Source organism: Bos grunniens, chromosome 21 (assembly GCF_055505025.1).
Source record: "Bos grunniens cultivar Pamir isolate PY7600 chromosome 21, Bosgru_T2T1.0, whole genome shotgun sequence".
NCBI lineage: Eukaryota > Metazoa > Chordata > Mammalia > Artiodactyla > Bovidae > Bos > Bos grunniens.
This window is the reverse complement of record NC_141185.1, coordinates 70134847-70154837: the sequence shown is the minus strand read 5'-3', so window position 1 is coordinate 70154837 and position 19991 is coordinate 70134847. Positions and strand designations below refer to the sequence as shown.

Below are 19991 nucleotides of genomic sequence, written 5' to 3'. Positions count from 1 at the left end.
AAGTGAACAAAAAGATCCTAAGATTCCTTTTAGCCCTAAAATTCTATGACATCTGAATCTCTTGTTGTTGTTCAGTCAGCAGGTGTTTTGTTGAGAATTTCCCCTGGAACCTGTGGATCATATAAGGGAAAGTAGTTGTAATCTACCTGGGAAGAGAAAATGAACAGAATCACCTGGCGGGCAATAGCGAATCCTAGAAAGGCCAGGTGGAGCATGGGCTGCAAGTGGAGGAGGAGTTGGGAAGAGTGAGACCAGTGGGTGCCAGAAAATTGCTGGTGCCCGAGAGTTAGGAGGGGAATTAGATGCTTGATAGGACTTTGTTAGACACCAGAGAAGGGTTCAGGAAATGTGTGAATCCTGATTTTTCTCTCTTTTTTTTGTTATTCTTTATTTTTTCTTGGCTGCACTGAGTCTTTGTTGGTGCACAAGGGCTTTCTCTAGTTGCAGCGAGCAGGGGCTAGACTCTCCAGCTGCAGTACATGGAGTCTAGGCCGTGTAGGATCAATAGTTGTGGATCACTGGCTTAGCTGCCCTGAGGCATGTGGAATCTTCCCTGACCAGGAATGGAACTTGTATGTCCTGTATCGGCAGGCATATTCTTAACCCCTGGACCACCATGAAAGCCCTGAATTCTGATTTTTCAGTCTTCTAAAAAATTCTATAGGTTGTTTTATTTTATTTTATAGGCTCTCTTCTATTTCCTTTTTCTTTGTTTGCTTGTTTTGACCACTGCATTGGCCTGTGGGACCTTAATTGCCCAACCAGGGATTGAACCCTTGCTTTCTGCAGCGGAAACACAGAGTCTTAACCACTGGACCACCAGGGAAATTCCCTCTACTATTGTCATCTAGAAATTCTGAGATCATCTTTCACTGTTATTTGAGGGTCCTAGTAGCCCAGGGGGCAGTTAATTAGGAAGGAGGAGAAAATGGTATTCTTTTTCTTCTTCTCTAAAGTATAAAAAGTGTCTACCTGTGATATATGATATTCCCTGGGTAGTAGTAAAGATGGCATTTTACAGGCCTTGAGGTTGTTGTTGAATCAATTATTTCAGTCTCCATTTTGCCTGCCCTTTGAAAGCAGAATTTAAGAGTCTAAAAAAAGAAAGGAAAACAGATCTGTTGGAAGTATGAAATCAGCTCCTCATCCTCCTCCACAAAAGGGAAGAAATAGCCCTGAGCTAGTTTCTAAATAGGAATGTTCTGACAGTGCGAGAGAATTTAGAAAGTGCCAGGAGGAAGGGAAAACATGGAGCCCAATTTTGAAAGCCGACAGCACGCAGGGTGGGTGCCAGAGAGACAGTCACACCTGTTACCTGCTGTCTCTTGCTTCCTGGCTCCAGCTTGCCCTCCTCTGCCAAACCTTCTCACTCGAGTTGTCTGTCCCTTCCTCACCCATTCAGATAGATACACAAATGACTGAAGCTCAGGAGGACACCTCTCCACTAATATGTAAATACACTCACATATTAGCGATACATCCAAAAGATATTCATTTGTCACAAGCATATTCATTCCTTCCAGCAAGCTTGAGCACCTGTAATATGCCACGTACAGCACCCTGTGGTGAAGAAGTCAAGGTGAATAAGACATAATTTCTGTCCTCAATGGTATGTAACAACAAACCTATACAGATAAACACTGAGCTATAAGCCCAGAGGTGCACATATGCAAACATATATGTAATGTACACCCACTGGTATGTGAACTCATGAAATAAAAAAACAGAGTTACTCACTCATAAATTTCACAAGTTCTAATACTAGTCATGCTGAAATATTTGGAGGGAGGTTGTCCGTTTTCCTATTTTTCCTTTGTCAGTTTTGTCATCGCCTTTCATATTCCAAAAATGATTTCACTTTATAGTTCCCTTCTTTTCTTATTTCTTGCCTTTAAAAAATTATTTATTTTCTAAGATAAATTGTCTCACATGGAGAAACTGAGAAAAAGGAAAGTTTGCTCAAGTTATAAATAAAGTTACCCTTTCAGGTACAAAATCTGTCTCTTTATACTCGGTTGATAAAATGGAAAAGACTGGCAATATTTAGTGATTGATCCTTTAATGATGTCTTTTTAAAAATTTATTTATTTTATTTTTGACTGTGCTGGGTTTTCACTGCTATGCACGGGCTTTCTTTAGTTTTGGCAAGCAGGGGCCACTCTCTGGCTGCAGTGAGCAGGCTTCTCATTATGGTGGCTTCTCTTGTTGGGGAGCAGGGCTCTAGGGCATGCAGGCTTCAGTTCTTGTAGCACTTGTGCTCAGTTGCACCTAGGCATGTGGGATCTTTTGGAACCAAGGATTGAGCCAATGTCCCCTGCATTGGCAGGCAGATATTTAACCACTGGACCATCAGGGAAGTCCTAATGATGTCTTTTTAATGGGTATTTTGAACCACAAAATATGAAATCATTCCATCTTTTTTTTTAAATTGTAGGTATTTGAAGAAAGAAGAGCTCTGCTTGGAAAATGGGTAACTATTTAAAGTATACTTGATTCTAAGTCAGAAAGAGAAAGACAAACACCATATGAATATCACTTATATGTGGAATCTAAACTGTGGCACCAATGAACCTACCCTCAAAACAGAAACAGACTCACAGACATAGAGATCAGACTTGTGGTTGCCGAGTTGGAGGAGAGAAGGGAGCAGGACAGACCGGGAGTTTGGGGTTGGTAGATGCAAGCTATTACATTTAGAATGGCTAAGCAACAAGGTCCTACTGTATAGCACAGGGAACTATATCTAGTATCCTGGAATAAACCATAATGAAAAAGAACATTAACAAAGGAATGTATATAAATCTATATATCCATATCTAAGTTACTTTCACACTTCCTCAAAGGAAACACAGTCTCGATGACCATTGTCCATGATCAAAGTACAGTAAGTCCACTCTGTATGAATGAGTTCTGTTCCAAAAGTGAATTCATAGGTCCAATTTGATAGTAAATCCAACACAGTCAGCCTTGGTACCCAACTAACACAACTGGCTACACCCCGCTGTTTGTAAGCTTGCTTCCAGACATCCTGGGCTTGAAATTATAAAACTTCTCTACTGTACTGAAAAGTACACAAAAGCACAGCCACCTGTAGTGGATGGACACACATGACCGTGCACACCAGACACATGAACTAATGTGATTGAACATGTGAACACACATTCGCATTTTTGAAAGTTCGAAACTCAAATGTTTTTCTCTATCCATCTCTGGCTAATGTGTATTACTCATCAAATTCCTCTACAGTCTCATTGAGAGTCTCTTCCACCCAAGAGAACTGGAAACATGGTCATACAAAAATGTGTACGCTAATGTCCACAGTGGCATTATTCATAATTGTCAAAAATGTAAACACCCAAACGTCCATTTGGTGAGAAATGGATAAACAAAATGGGGTCTAGCCAAACAATGGAATAGTATTCATCCTTAAAATGAAAGGCAGTTCTATTTCAAGCTACTCATGAATGAACTTTGAAGACATTGTGCTACGTGAAATAAACCAGACACGAAAGGACCAGTATTGTTTGACTCCACTTTTATGAAGTTCTTAAAATAGGCAAATTCACAGAGAAAGAAAGTAAAATAGAGGTTACGAAGAAATAGGGACGTTATTTAACGGGTAGAGTTTCAGCTTGAGTTTTCAAAACAGTTCTGCAGACGGATGGTGGGGATGTTGCACAACAGTGTGAGTGTGTATCATGTCACTGAACTGTACACTTAAAAATGGTTAAATTTTAAAAAGCATGGGCAAGAAAAAAGAATGAAGTACTAATATATGCTACAACATAAACTTTGAACATAGTACGCTGAGTGAAAGAAACCAGACACTGAAGCCATCTAGTATATGATTCCATTTATATGAAATAGTCAAAATAGACAAATCCATACAGACAGAAAATAGATGAGTGGTTTCTAGGGGCCAGGGAGCAGAGGAGGAGTGACTGACTGTAATGGGTATGGAATTTATTTTGGGACGTAATGAAAATGTTCTGAAATTAGACAGTAGTGCTGGCTTTACAGCCCTGTGAATACATGAAAATGCTGGGTGGTGTGGTGTATGAATTGTACCTTAATTTAAAAAAACAAATCAGGATCCCTTTTAAAAAATTATACTTTGATTTCTTTAACTCTAGATGTATATAATGAACTTGAAATAGTCCATCTTTAAAGCATACAGTCAAAGCCTTCTTTCCTTTTAACAGAGCATCTTTGCCCCAGAATATAGCAGTAGACAGAATATCCTACCCTGTGAGTTACTGAGATCCATTTTCCCGTATGTCTTAGTCTATTCCAGGTGCTATAACAGAACACTGGTGGGGGCAGGGGCTTATAAACAGCAGATAATTTATTTCTCATAGTTCTAGAGGCTGGAAAGTCCAAGATCAAGGTGCTAGCAGACTCGGTGTCTGCTGGGAACCTGCTTTCTGGCTCAGAGACTCTCCATGTGTCTTCACATGACAAAAGGGCTAACAGGTCATTCTGTAGTCTCTTTAATAAAGGACACTAAACCCATTCATGAGGGCTTCCCTGGTGGCTCAGTGGTAAAGAATCTGCCTGCCAATCAGGAAACTATGGTTTGCTCTCTGGGTCAGGAAGATCCCCTGAGTAGGAAGTGGCAACCCACTCCAGTATTCTTGCCTGGGAAATCCCATCAACAGAGAAGCCTGGCAGGCTACAATCCATGGGGTGGCAAAGAGTCAGACACAACTGAGAGACTGAGCATGGATGCTCGCAATCCCGTATGTGAATGCTCTCCTTCATGACCTAATCCTCTCAAAGGCCCCACCTACCTCCCTGGGTCATTACCACAGGGTTAGGGTTTCAATTTCAGAATTAGGGGTGACATAAACATTCAATCCATCATAAAGCTCTGTATCTTACTGTTCTTGTTTGTCTGATTTAGTCACCACTTCTTTTCTGTGCTGGTCTATAAGCTCCAGTCTAAAGATATTTACTAACCTAAAGAAGGAAAAAAAAGTCATGTACACAATGTTTCTGGAAGACTTTACATATCCTCTGGAGAAAGAAATGGCAACCCATTCCAGTATTCTTGCCTGGAAAACCCCATGGACAGAGGAGCCTGGCAGGTTACAGTCATGGGGTCGCAAAGAGTTGGACATGACTGATCGACTTCACATTACTTTTACTTTTACAAGAAAAGGGACAATATTGATTTCCTTCAGACAGGAAAACTGTCTAAAGGGTGGAAGAGACTCTTTTTTTTTTTTTTTTAAACTTTACATAATTGTATTAGTTTTGCCAAATATCAAAATGAATCCGCCACAGGTATACATGCTTTCCCCATCCTGAACCCTCCTCCCTCCTCCCTCCCCACACCATCCCTCTGGGTCGTCCCAGTGCACTAGCCCCAAGCATCCAGTATCGTGCATCGAACCTGGACTGGCAACTCGTTTCTTACATGATATTTTACATGTTTCAATGCCATTCTCGCAAATCTTCCCACCCTCTCCCTCTCCCACAGAGTCCATAAGACTGTTCTATACATCAGTGTCTCTTTTGCTGTCTCGTATACCGGGTTATTGTTACCATCTTTCTAAATTCCATATATATGTGTTAGTATACTGTATTGGTGTTTTTCCTTCTGGCTTACTTCACTCTGTATAATAGGCTCCAGTTTCATCCACCTCATTAGAACTGATTCAAATGTATTCTTTTTAATGGCTGAGTAATACTCCATTGTGTATATGTACCATAGCTTTCTTATCCATTCATCTGCTGATGGACATCTAGGTTGCTTCCATGTCCTGGCTATTATAAACAGTGCTGCGATGAACATTGGGGTACATGTGTCTCTTTCCCTTCTGGTTTCCTCAGTGTGTATGCCCAGACAGTATGGTACTGGTACAAAGACAGAAATATAGATCAATAGAACAAAATAGAAAGCCCAGAGATAAATCCACGCACCTATGGACACCTTATCTTTGACAAAGGAGGCAAGAATATACAATGGATTAAAGACAATCTCTTTAACAAGTGGTGCTGGGAAATCTGGTCAACCACTTGTAAAAGAATGAAACTAGAACACTTTCTAACACCATACACAAAAATAAACTCAAAATGGATTAAAGATCTAAACGTAAGACCAGAAACTATAAAACTCCTAGAGGAGAACATAGGCAAAACACTCTCTGGAAGAGACTCTTACCTGGAGAGCCTTTTGTGTCTTTTGAATTTTTAATCATGTGAATCTTTTTAATCATGTGAAGGTAATATCTATTCAAAATAATAACAAAATTTTATAAAATAAATTCACTGAAAATGGCAAAATTAGAAATACCCGAAATTTAAAATCTAGCTAAGTTTTTCTCATATTGTATTTGTGTTTTTAAACTAACTTTGTTACCAACAACTTAAAAAAGAGACTTATAAAAAAAGCAAATAGATAAAATAAAAAGGGACATATTTAAAATGACTATATTTGAATTTTCATTCTACTTACTATGAATGTAAATCCCTAAATTAATATAACCAGGGCTAATGTTCAGGCAGAATTCATTGGTATGGCTGAGCAGCCTCTGCCTATTTTGATTGGTTGATAGCATTGCCAGTTGTTAAACATTTTTAATATCACCCTGGATAAAATTCAAGGTCTTCAAACTTTTAAAAAGATCTTGTTAATTCTTTTATTTTACCATAACTAATAGAAGCCTATATTTCAAAGGTCACTGATATTTGCAAAGATCACTAATTATCTCTCTACTCCAATCAGCCAAACTATAGGGTCAGGCATGGTTTTACCATGCTCCTTGTACATTGCTTGATGCTATCAGGCATTTAATAAATATTTTCTAAATGAATAAATGGTACTCACTGGTTTTTCTCTTTTGCCCAACAGCAAACTTATTCCATAAATTCACTAGATTATATGGTAATCTTTACACCTCCATGAAAGCCACAGGAATTAAGTTTGAAGGGGATATTTCCAGTTTATTTTTATTCAGTTTTCTCTCTCCAGTTTAGGTTTAGGCTTTATTTGTCTGTGTGTTTTATGAACAACATAACAGATTGATAGCATAAGGAATGCATTTTCAATAAAAAAAAAAAAAGAACGGAGAGAAGTAAGTAAGCATACAGGTTTTTTTTTTTTTTTTTTTTTTTAATTTTCCTTTATTTATGGCTGTGCTGAGTCTTCCTCGCTGCACAGGCTTTTCTATAGTTGTGGTGTGCAAGCTTCTCATTGCCAGGGCTTCTCTTGTTGCAGGGACTGGGCTCTAGAGCCTTCTCGTTTAAGTTGTGGTGCATGGGATCAACACAGGCTCAGTAGTTGTGGCACACGGGCTTAGTTGCTCCGCTGCATGTAGGATCTTCCCAGATCAGGGATCAAACCCATGTTACCTGCTTTGGCAGGTAGATTCTTTACCACTGAGCCACCAGGGAAGCCCAAGGATACTGATTTTTAAACTTAGCATTACTTGGGATTTTCATTGTAGGAGTCAAGTATTGGCTTTAAAGCTCAATCCCATATTAGAAGTAAAGTCACTTTTAAAAACAATCTGGATAGTAAGGGGCAAGGTGTAATGTGAAACCTATTCAATGATAGACATTCCAAAAAGTATTTTATATTTAGCCATGTGTGCATGCTCAGTCATGTCTGACTCTTTTGTGACCCCATGAACTATAGCCCACCAAGTTTCTCTGTCCATGGGATTTTTCAAGCAAGAATATTGGAGTGGGTTGCCATTTCCTTCTCCAGGGGATCTTCCCAACCCAGGGATCAAACCCAGGTCTCCTGCATTGCAGACAGATTCTTTACCAGTGATGCCCAGGATAATATAACCAAAAAGCAAAAAATAAAAATAAAAATAACAGCCTCTTCCTTCATCTTGACCTCACTGCCTGAGAACGTTCCTTTCCTTGTCATTTGGTGTGCAATGAATGGCGCTGATGCCCTAGCAATGGTCCTCGCATCTTGAAAGTGCGGCAAGAATCCTTGTAACAACTACTCTGAAAATGGGATTTTCACAATCCTATTGTCAAGAAATCCTGAAAGGCATTAAAAGTAACTATAAAATATAATTGTGATATGATGTAAGATAGTATTGTTGCTGTTTAGTAACTAAGTCGTGTCTTAGTCTTTTGCGACCCCATGGACTGTAAACCCACCAGGCTCCTCTGTCCATGTGATTTCCCAAGCAAGAATACTGGAGCCAGTTGCCATTTCCTTCTTCAAGGGATCTTCCTGACCCAGGGATTGACCCCTTGTCTCCTGCTTGGCAGACGTATTCTTTTCCACTGAGTCACCAGTGATGGTCATATAAGATAGTATAGCATAAAATAATGTAGCACAATGTCGTATACTAATTATATGATGTTAATATTAAAAAGGAACTAACTGTAAAATGAAGTATCATACATGGTACTAGGATAAGAAAACGGTCTTAGCTGCTCCCCTACCTCACACATTAGATCCCTGGCTGTGATGGTATGGCTCTTTTTTCTTAAAGAGCTGAAGCAAGAGATGTGGAACAGATATATATATATACTACTATATATATATATATATATATAAAATAGATTAAAAAAAAACCAAACAAACAGGAACCTACTGTATAGCACAAGGAACTATATCCAGTATCTTATCATAACCTACAGTGGAAAAGAATCTAAAACAGAATATGTGTGTGTGTGTGTGTGTGTGTACATATATAAATCACTATGCTAGATACCTAAAACACTGTAAAACAACAATGCTTCAATTTAGAAATTTTTTTTAAAAAAGAGAAAGATACTGGGCGATTACCAAATTCATGCACAGTTAATTCTTCCATGGATTATCTACTTTTTGGATTATTCCCAGCACCTTTTAAATTCCAAGGGGATTTCCCCCAGCTGTTAAGCATTCTTCTCAGTCATCTATCCACCTGTAACTGGTAGAAGTTCAAGGAATGCAAATTCATTTTCTATTAGACTAAATAAACACAATTAGAAAGGAGAAACCCCCAAGGCAAAGAACACCTATCAAAGCCAAATATAAATTATCTTTGACTGTTATAATCAGGGAAATAAATGAGAAACCAATGTAATTATCTTTTTAATCTCTAGAGGGACAGGTTTGAATATTTTCTTTTATAGATTTCTTCAGTGCTTTATAATCCTAATGTTCTTTTATATTCATTCTAAATCACTGTTCTTCAATCTGAGCCTGTTTTCTTCTGGGCATCCCTGACAATAATTGAGCTGACCTCAATCCTTGCAAATGTGCTTCCTGTCCTTGTTAATGTACAAACATGGTAACTTTATGCTTTGTAATTTAATTATTGTATATCTAATGATTTACCCCTCATGCTTATTATTTTTAATATCACTATGATATTTTCTAACAGGGGTCCCCAACCTCTGGGCCACAGACCCACTGGTACCTCTCATCAGATCAGCAGTGGCATCACATTAGAAATAAAGTGCACAATAAATGTAATGCTGTAGTTTTTCCAGGAGTCATGTATGGATGCGAGAGTTGAACCAGAAAGAAGGCTGAGCGATGAAGAATTGATGCTTTTGAACTGTGGTGTTGGAGAAGACTCTTGAGCATCCCTTGAACTGCAAGGAGATCAAACCAGTCAATCCCAAAGGAAGTCAGTCCTGATTATTCATTGGAAGGACTGATGCTGAAGCTGAAACTCCATACTTGGGCCACCGGATGTGAAGAGCCGACTCATTAGAAAAGACTGATGCTGGGAAAGATTAAAGGCAGGAGGAGAAGGAGACGACAGAGGACCAGAGGGTAGGAAAACATCACTGACCCAATGGAGGTGAGTGTGAGCCAGCTCCAGCAGATGGCGAAGGACAGGGAAGTCTGGCATGCTGCAGCCCATGGAGTTGCAGAGTCAGACATGACTGAGCGACTGAACTACAACAAAATGTAATGCGCTTGAATCACCCTGAAGCCATCCCTCCCTGCCTGTTCCCCCCGTCCGTGGAAAAATTCTCTTCTATGAAACTGGTCCCTGGTGCCAAAAAGTTTGGGCACCACTGTTTATAATATGAGCTACCATGAGTACAATGAGTCATACACTCTTTTAGGAATTTTATACATATTTTCATTTCTTTAATCTTCCCAGTAACTCTAAGTTTAGGTATAATTATTCAATCAATGTATAAAGGAAGAAATTAAGAGATTCTTAGTGAGACTCTGAATGGCCTCACTCTCAAAGCCCCCATGCATCCTTAATGCTGTATTTTCTCTTATCATGTTGATGAGCTGATTCACTATTGTGAGGCATTTGGGGTTATTTCTGATTTACTGTAGTGATAATTATATCCCATAAACATTTCTTCCCTCATCATCCTGGGTCCCCACATAGCTCAGTTTCTACAGAGTAGCACGTAGCACTGCCCAAAGTAATTTTAAAGATGAATACCAATTTTCATGTTGTCTCTCAAAGAAGAATCACAGGGGATTCAATTCAGAACTCATAATACTACTTACCAGACCCGCTTTCTTCATTCCCCAGTCCTCTCACACTGTATAACTGCTGGAAGGACAGTTAAAGTCTGAACCACCACAAACTGCCTACATGCCAAAACCCTGCAGCCCTCCTGTCTCCATATGCCCCCCACTGGCTCCTTTTTTTAGAGATCACCGCAGCATGGTGGGCTGGTCCTTCCCCTGGCCCTCACCACTCTGGTCTGGCTTCTCTATCATTCTAATAACCCATCCCCAAAGGAAATAAGTCTCATATTATGTTAGTTAGAAATATGGACTGTGCAGAAACAGGCGGAGAGGAAATCTGGGAACATTCATACATGAATACATTTTATTCACTTATGTGTAAGTTAAGGTTTCTGATTTTTTTTTTTTTTTTTCATTTGAGAGTCCCCCCTCCCCCTTGAATGATAGTGTCCAAAGTGAGATTGATGAGCACTGAAAAGATCTGGTAACAGTGAATAGTTTTTGTTTTATTTAAAAATCTTTGGTTTGGCTGCACTGGGTCTTTGTTGCAGCACACAGGCTTTCTCTAGTTGTGGCATGTGGGCTCTTAGTTCCCCGAGCAGGTTATCAACCCTAGTCCCTTGCATTGGAAGGCAGATTCTTTTTATTTATTTGTTTATGGCTGAGCTGCGTCTTCGTTGCTGTGTGTGGGCTTTCTCTAGTTGTCGTGAGCATGGGACCACTCCTCCCTACTTAAAGGACGCAGTCTTCCTACTGCAGTGGCTTCTCTGGTTGCAGAGCACAGGCTCTAGGGTGCTTGGGCTTCAGTCACTATGGCGTGTGGGCTCAGCAGTTGTGGCTCTCAGACTTACTTGCCTTGCAGCATGTCGACTCATCCCAGACCAGGGATGGAACCCATGTCCACTGCACTGGCAGATTCTTAACCACTGGACTTCCAGGGAAGTCCCACAGTGAATGGTTTTAATCAGGAAGTACTCCAACTACTTTAAAAAAATAGATCCTATGATTACAAAGAAGTTGACTTGTCATAAAGCTTAAAATACATTTTTACTTTATATGCCTTTTTTATTTTATTTTTTTTTTAAGGGCTTCCCTGGTGGCTCAGATGGTAAAAGCATCTGCCTGCAATGTGGTAGACCTGGGTTCGATTCCTGGGTTGGGAAGATCCCCTGGAGAAGGAAATGGCAATCCACTCCAGCACTCTTGCCTGGAAAATCCCATGGATGGAGGTGCCTGATAGGCTACAGTCCATGGGGTCACAAAGAGTTGGACACGACTTCAGTTTCACTTTCCTGCCTTTTTAGGTGGTCAATATATTTTATGATTAAAACTAAAGTATAAAATTCTGATTACTTTATAATAACTAGCAAATATCTATTGGTGAAATGCAATAGCGTATAAAATACAAGTAGCCCCAAATTTCCCTGTTTTCTCTTCTCTAATGGTCTAAAGAAGAAAAACAGAGATTAAGACTCTGATAACAGCTCCTTCTGCTGCTGGCTGTTGCCATAAGAACCTTTCTTTTGGTTTTGACCAGCTCTCACACTCTCATCTTTGATCAGTCACTAATCTCGGGACTGGTTTGGGGTCATCACTGGGGAAAATTGTCAAGTAACCAAAGCGTTTGTTTGGTATGCCCCAGATTGCTTTGGCATGTACTTCCTGTCTCTGGCACTCTTTTTTTTTTTTTTCCAGGTCCTCCTATCAACTTTTCCTTTCCAATCATATCAATCATTTACATATTAGTAGGACTTTAACTCGGAGAAGGCAATGGCACCCCACTCCAGTACTCTTGCCTGGAAAATCCCATGGGCTGAGGAGCCTGGTAGGCTGCAGTCCATGGGGTCGCTAAGAGTCAGACACAACTGAGCGACTTCACTTTCTTTTTTCACCTTCATGCATTGGAGAAGGAACTGGCAACCCACTCCAGTGTTCTTGCCTGGAGAATCCAAGGGACAGGGGAGTCTGGTGGGCTGCCATCTATGGGGTCGCACAGAGTCGGACACGACTGAATCGACTTAGCAGCAGCAGCAGCAGCAGCAGGACTTTAACTGGAGCTTCCCAGGTGGTGCTAGTGGTAAAGAATCCACCTGCCAATGCAGGAGACCCAAAAGACACAAGTTCGATCCCTGGGTCGGGAAGATCCCTTGGAATAGGAAATGGCACCTCATCCCAGTATTCTTGCCTGGAAAATTCCGTGGACAGAGGAGCCTAGTGGGCTCAGCAAAGAGTCAGACAAGAGTGAGTGACTGAGAACACACACACACAGGACTTTAACCCTATATACTCCCCCTTCTCAGAGATATTTGCTTGTATTGCCTTATCTCTAATTGTGAACGCAAAGGTTTGTTTCTGGTCCTAGAGTTTTAATCACTAATGAGCTGATGTAAACTGTGGGGGAAGACTGACTGCCCAGGTGTCTTCTCTTAAGGTTGTACAGACAGTCCGTGGCTTAAGATGCTTTGGCTTAGCAACTTTTTGGCTTTACAGTGATGCAAAAGTGATAGACGTTCAGTGGACACCATATTTAAAATTTTGTATTTGGGTTTTTTTGGGAAGGGTGGCTAGCCATGTGCAGTAGGATACTTATTTATGATGGTTCTGGGCAGCCAGTGAGCCACAGCTCCCAGTCAGCCACTCGGTCACAAGAGTACAGGCCAAATACACTTAAAACCATCAGTACCCAGACAGCCATTCTGGTTTCACATTCAGTGTGCTTGTATACATGCTAAGTTGTGTCAGTCATGTCCAACTCTGTGCAACCCCATGGCCTGTAGCCCACCAGGCTCCTCTGTCTATGGAACTCTCCAGGCAAGAATACTGGAGTGGGTTGCCATTCCCTTCTCCAGGTGTAGTAGTCAATAAATTACATGAACTAGTCAACGCTTTATTCTAAAATAGGCTTTGTGGTAGATGATTTTGCCCAACTGTAGGTTCATGTGAGGGCTTCCCTGGTGGCTCAGTGATAAAGAATACCTCTGTCAATGCAGGAGACTCAGGTTTGATTCCTGGGTCAGGAAGATCGCATGGAGGAGGGCACGGCAACCCACTCCAGTATTCTTGCCTGGAGAATCCCATGGACACAGGAGCCTGGTGAGCTACAGTCTATGGGGTTGCAAAACAGCTGGATATGACTTAGCGACTAAACAACAGCAAGGAGCATCAGGGTTCATGTAAGCGTTCTGAGCACATTAAGGTAGACTGGGCTAAGCTAGGATGTTTGGTAGGTTAAATGTATTATGTGCATTTTTAATTTATGATACTTTCAACTTATGATGGATTAACTGGGATATAGCCCCATCAGAAGTTAAAGATCTACATTTTACAAGTCTGTATATATTCTCAGTTTACGACTATGACCAGCTCCCAGATTTTTCTGTAACTCCAAGTTTTGAGGTCAAGTGCACGTCTGTCCACACCGGCCTTGCTTGGGCTCACTCACACACATGTGAGAAAGAACAGATAGGTAGCAAAACATGGGGTGTACTTGTTAGGGAAAGAAATGCATGCAATTCGTTAAGAATAAGTTACTAAACTCACTTTCTATGCAGTTCTTTATCTCTTTCATAATGCGTCTCTGGTGTCAGACTAAACCTGGAGCTTTTTTTTTTTTTTGCTTTCCTTTTTTTTTTTTTCCAGTTTGACAAATGGATGGACACTCAGAGGAGAAGAATCCTGACAGTCCTGTTAGAATGCTGCTCCCTATCACAGCAAAAGTTCTGCTGTTGAAAGCTTCAGGAGAAAATTCCAGCAGAAGCTCTGGATTTTACTACCAAGCTCCCAAAGGTGTTATCTTTATACATCATTTCTTTCCTGGACCCCTAAAACCTTTGTCGCTGTGCACAGGCACAGATAAAGAAGCAGGGTTCGGTGTTTTGTAAAGACAGCCTAGAAAACACTGAACCTTGAGGGAAAAAGAAAGCACACATACAAAACCGAGCACCAACAAGACGCTAACCACGTTTCATTTGCACAGTTTGGATTGGCCCCATCTCTTTGTGTCTGGCTGTGCACTTAGCGCTCAAAGGGGAGAAAAAGTAAGCCATCGCTAAGTGTCCGTAAAATAGTATTAGCTAGTTGGGCAAATATATACACATGTATATAATGGTTCATCATCAGAATAGTCTTATATTGCAGAGCAGAGGACCATAGTAAAACTGAGAGTGTAGAGTGCAGGCCATTCATAAATAGAAAAGCATGAAATAAGGTGCTAATGTGATAAATACAGAAGCATGTGAGACTAAAGGAGTTCAGAGTGGGCAAATGTGCTCACAGGTTGGAAAAGCATCTGACCATTATTTTCTTACAAATAATTTCATGGTGTATTCAAGTATATTTTTTAAGATATAAAATTGATAGTCATTTTGTTGATTTCTTTTCATAGTCTAGAAAGACCAGAAATTCCCTGTTACTGTGCATTCACATGGTAACTTTAGTTTTTAAAATTAAGAAAATGAAAAAAAATTAAGAAAATGAATGCAGTATGATAGATGACATTTAATAATTGATGCTGGGACAATTGGGCAGTATCTGGAAAAAAATTCTAGAAGGATAAAAGATTGACATGAAATTATGGAAAACCATTCCTTACTCAAAGGAGGGAATTCCCTGGTCCAGTGGTTAAGTCTCTGCTCTTTCATTGCTGAGAGCAGAAGTTCAATCCCTGTTTGGGGAACTAAGATCCTGTAAGCCACCAGGCATGACTAAAGAGGAAAAAAGTGTAACTAAAGGAAATCTAGGGAAGGAAGACTTTGTGAGTAATCTATAATATTCAGAGCCTCAAAATAAAATGTATAACTTAAAATCTTTATTTATTTTGTATATTTGGTATATATATTATATATGCTTTATAAATAAAGAAAGCAAGATTTTCAGTTGTGATTATAAAAGTTAAAATTTTCTCCATCGAGAAGAAAACTGTAAATAAATACAGACAGTAAACAGGAGGGAGCTCCCTGGGAGTGGTTAGGACTCAGTGCTTTCACTGATGAGGGCTCAGGTTCAGCCCCTGGCCCAGAGACTATGAACCCACAAGCTGCTGCAGTGTGGCCCCCCAAAATTAAAATGAACGGGGGAAAAACATATTTCCAGCAAAGGGGTAATTTTCTTATTTTTTAAAGAATGACTATAAATCTACATTAAGAAGAAAAAAAAAGTAAAGCCTAGCAGAAAAATGAGCAAAGGAAGTGAACAAATAGCTCACAGAAAGAAAAGCAGATGTTTCTAAAATAGATAAAATGCTTAGCCTCCTTCTCATGCCATCGTTTGTGACTCATATGGATTGAGTTTCTTTTTTTCTTCTTTTAGTTTCTTTTTTGATGATAACATTTTATATTGTTAGGGATGTGGGGAAACAAGCACCTTCATATGTTGCACCTTCATAGATAAATTGATGCAAACACCAAGGAGAGCAATTTGGTAGTACTCAATTTTAAAATAAAGATTCCTGGACATTCCCTGGCGATCCAGTGGCTTTCACTACCAAGGGTGTGAGTTTGATCCCTGGTCGGGGAACTGAGATCCTGCAAGCCATGGGACATGGCTAAAAACTTTAAAAATCTTTTTAATAAAAAAAAAAAAAACACACACACACAAGATTACCTTTGGCCAGTAGTTCCACTTCTTGGAGTTTGTCTGATGGGTATATTTCAACACATGCAAAATGTCTGTCTATATAAGAATATTGCATCATTGTTTGTAGTAGCAAAAGGTTGGAAACAATGGAAATGTCTGCTAATAGCAGACTGGTTGCAACTATCTCCTCAATATATCATCAATAAAACAACAAAGGTGCAGAATTATCCTACCACTTTGGAAGAATAAAATAATGTATCCATATTTGTTGCTCTTCTGGAATGGCACACAAGAAGCCAGTAACAATGGTTACATTCACAGAGGGAAATGAGTGGCTAGATGACAAGGATGATAGAGGCTTTTTTTTTTTTTTTTTTTACTTTTTTTACAGTGTGCCCCTTGGTATCTTTGAATTTAGTATTGATGTACACATATTATTCTAAAATTGCAACAATTTGTTTTTTAAAAAACATAGTGTTTTAAATGCCCAGTAATAGAGTATCACTCCGCCATATAAAGAATTATTAGGCAGTCATTAGAAAACATGTTTTGGAAGAACAGAGATGCTTATTATGTGTAAAATGAAGAAAGCATGATTTTATTTTTTTTATTTTTTATTTTTTTAGAAAGCATGATTTTAAATTGCATGCAGTTTCCCAATTTTGCTTTCATATATACCTGAAAAACAGAAAGGAAAATAACTCTACCAGCTTGTTGATAATGTTTGGTCATCTCTGATTGACAGGGTTCTGGGTATTGTTTTTCTTCAGGTTTCTCAGAATTTTCCATGTTTTTCACAATGAGAATGTTATCATTCCAGGGAGATGTGATACGAAATAGATAATCTTATCATCTATGTATACCATATGTCAATCTTGGTAGATTTCACCATTGTATTTAATTTCCCAGAACTGACTGTGAGGCAATTGTTCTTTAGCTAGATTTAAAGTAAACAATAAAGTCATTGCACCAAGATGAGCTTTGAGCTGTTTAAAAATGTGGTGGGGGTTGTCTTACAGTTTTGAAAGAGCTTCTCTACCCTCAACTTTCCTCATTCCTGTTTAGTTTTAAACAAACAAAAAGCAGCAAAAATCAAAAACAAAGCAAAATTTTATCTATCCCCAGTGCAGGGGGGGGGGACCCCAACTTAACTACCCAGGTCTAAACCCTATCTAAGTCAAAAGAGGAAAAGGATGAGAGTTGAGAAAAACTTTTTCCCCATCACCTCCCTCCCAAACCCCACATCTTGATTGAATTAACTAACCATATGAGGATTAAGGGCAGTGCAGTTTCATTCTGGGTTGCACAAAGTGGTTGTGATCTCTGTTTCTGCCTGCAGTGTTGTATAAGATCCTCTAAGCCTTTTCCTCCATCTAGATCCTGAACCTACTGTTTCTCCTAATTGTGCTCCCCTTCTGCTTCCCTCTCCCCTACATGTCTTACCTTCAGCCCATAAAATAATCCTGGATGTAACACACTGGCCACCTGATGCAAAGAGCTGACTCATTTGAAAAGACCCTGATGTTGGGAAAGATTGAAGGCAGGAGGAGAAGGGGACAACAGAGGATGAGATGGTTGGATGGCATCACCAACTCAATGGACGCGAGTTTGGGTAACTTTGAAACACCGTACACAATGGATGGAAAAAGGAGGAAGAGAGATAGATAGATAAACAGATGGATGGGTAGCGAGTTCCATTACAGAGTGTTCTGCTCCTTTTGGGGGCACTCAAACATTATTTATTATTGAGTTAACCTTGAAAAAGAGGCCAGTTTTCCAAGGATGAAATGAATGTGAAGATTAGCTATCATCTCTGCAATTCATGATAAGAGACATGGAATGCCTAGTCTCAACGTTATATATGGACTTGACTCTAGTTTCTACTAAGACTTATTTAAAACCTGGAATAAATTATTTTAAAAACTACTACACATAATAGGGTCACCTCCACCATTTGCTGGCTATGTAGGATTGAACATAATGCTATGAAAATGGAGATGGTAACGATAATCCTGTATACGAGACAGCAAAAGAGACACTGACGTATAGAACTGTCTTATGGACTCTGTGGGAGAGGGAGAGGGTGGGAAGATTTGGGAGAATGGCATTGAAACATGTAAAATATCATGTATGAAACGAAAAAAAAAAAAAAAGAAAATGGAATGTACAGAATACTTTTTAAAAAATGCACTAATTTGGCAACACCAGATGTCAGTTGCAGCATGTGGAATCCAGTTCCCTAACTAGGGATCAAACCCTGGCCCCCTGCACTGAAAGCATAGAATCTTAGCCACTAGACCACCAGGGAAGTCCTCAGGACAAATAATGCTTTATTGAATCTTAAAGGCTATTTAGGACACACCAATATAGTATTAGTCATTGTGTTCCCTTTATATATTTAGTTAAATCATAAGAATGGAGGGAAAACAGAAGCATATCATGAAAAACAAGCAGTGTGCCAACTGGAGTTTCTGTAGCCTTCATACAATGTTCATATGCAGACTCCCAGAGATCCTTCAGTTCAGTTCAGTTCAGTCACTCAGTCGTGTCTGACTCTTTGTGACCCCATGAATCGCAGCACACCAGGCCTCCCTGTCCATCACCAACTCCCAGAGTTTACCCAAACTCACGTCCATTGAGTTGGTGATGCCATCCAACCATCTCATCCTCTGTTGTCCCCTTCTCCTCCTGCCTTCAATCTTTCACAACATCAGGGTCTTTTCAAATGAGTCAGCTCTTCGCATCAGGTGGCCAAAGTAATGGAGTTTCAGCTTCAACATCTGTCCCTCCAATAAACACCCAGGACTGATCTCCTGTAGGATGGACTGGTTGGATCTCCTCACTGTCCAAGGGACTTTTAAGAGTCTTCTCAAACACCACAGTTCAAAAGCATCAATTCTTCGGTGCTCAGCTTTCTTTATAGTCCAACTCTCACATCCATACATGACTACTGGAGAAACCATAGCCTTGGCTAGACGGACCTTTGTTGGCAAAGTAACGTCTCTTCTTTTTAATATGCTGTCTAAGTTGGTCATAACTTTCCTTTGAAGGAGTAAGCATCTTTTAATTTCATGGCTTCAATTATCATCTGCAGTGATTTTGGAGTCCAGAAAAATAGTCAGCCACTGTTTCCACTGTTTCTCCATCTATTTTGCCATGAAGTGATGGGACCAGATGCCATGATCTTAGTTTTCTGAATGTTGAGCTTTAAGCCAACTTTTTCACTCTCCTCTTTCATCAAGAGGCTCTTTAGTTCTTCTTGACTTTCTGCCATAAGGGTGATGTCACCTGCATATCTGAGGTTATTGATATTTCTCCCAGCAATCTTGATTCCAGCTTGTGCTTTCTCCAGCCCAGCATTTCTCATGATGTACTCTGCATATAAGTTAATAAGCTGGGTGACAATATACAGCCTTGATGTACTCCTTTTCCTATTTGGAACCAGTCTGTTTTTCCATGTCCAGTTCTAACTGTTGCTTCCTGACCTGCATACAGGTTTCTCAAGAGGCAGGTCAGGTGGTCTGGTATTCCCATCTCTTTCAGAATTTTCCACAGTTTGTTGTGATCCACACAGTCAAAGGCTTTGGCATAGCCAGAGATCTTTAGGAAGTTCCAAAGTCTTATCTGAAGCTTAGTTTCCCCATTTGCAAGGGGAGAATATTAATTATACTACTCTTCAGGTTGTGACAAGGATGGTTAATAGGTGCTCGATAAATATTAGTTGACTTGGATTCTGTCTGAATTAACATTAAAAAAGAAAAGAAAAAGGGGTGCCCAAATCCAGTGCTCTGTGAGAACCTGGAGGGATGGGATGGGGAGGGAGGTGGAAGTGGTGTTCAGGTTGGAGGGGACACATGTATACCTATGGCCAATGTATGGCAAAACCATCATAATGTTGTAATTATCCTCCAATTAAAAAAAAAAAATCTTCCTGCCTGGTTAAGAAGCACTTCAGGTAAGAGGTAATTTGGTTATGATTTGGACGAAAAGGACCAAAAAGAAACTA

At 39.8% G+C, this 19991-nt stretch overlaps 1 long non-coding RNA gene and 1 pseudogene across 5 annotated transcripts in view; one reads left to right on the top strand and one right to left on the bottom strand.

The window, feature by feature from the left end:
- Nucleotides 1–19991, bottom strand: part of LOC147349945 (ankyrin repeat domain-containing protein 26-like) — a 510210-nt pseudogene that overhangs the window by 252691 nt on the left and 237528 nt on the right.
- Nucleotides 1–19991, top strand: part of LOC147349956 (uncharacterized) — a 32423-nt gene that overhangs the window by 11073 nt on the left and 1359 nt on the right. The window contains exons 2-5 of one of the 5 annotated variants that reach the window (XR_015150616.1): nucleotides 2435–2470; nucleotides 9345–9770; nucleotides 14051–14197; nucleotides 17435–17920. This is a non-coding gene — a long non-coding RNA (uncharacterized LOC147349956). Of the gene's footprint in view, nucleotides 1–2434; nucleotides 2471–9344; nucleotides 9771–14050; nucleotides 14198–17434; nucleotides 17921–19991 lie in introns of those variants that run through there. The other 4 variants (XR_015150618.1, XR_015150617.1, XR_015150615.1 and 1 more) reach the window with 4 other exon arrangements.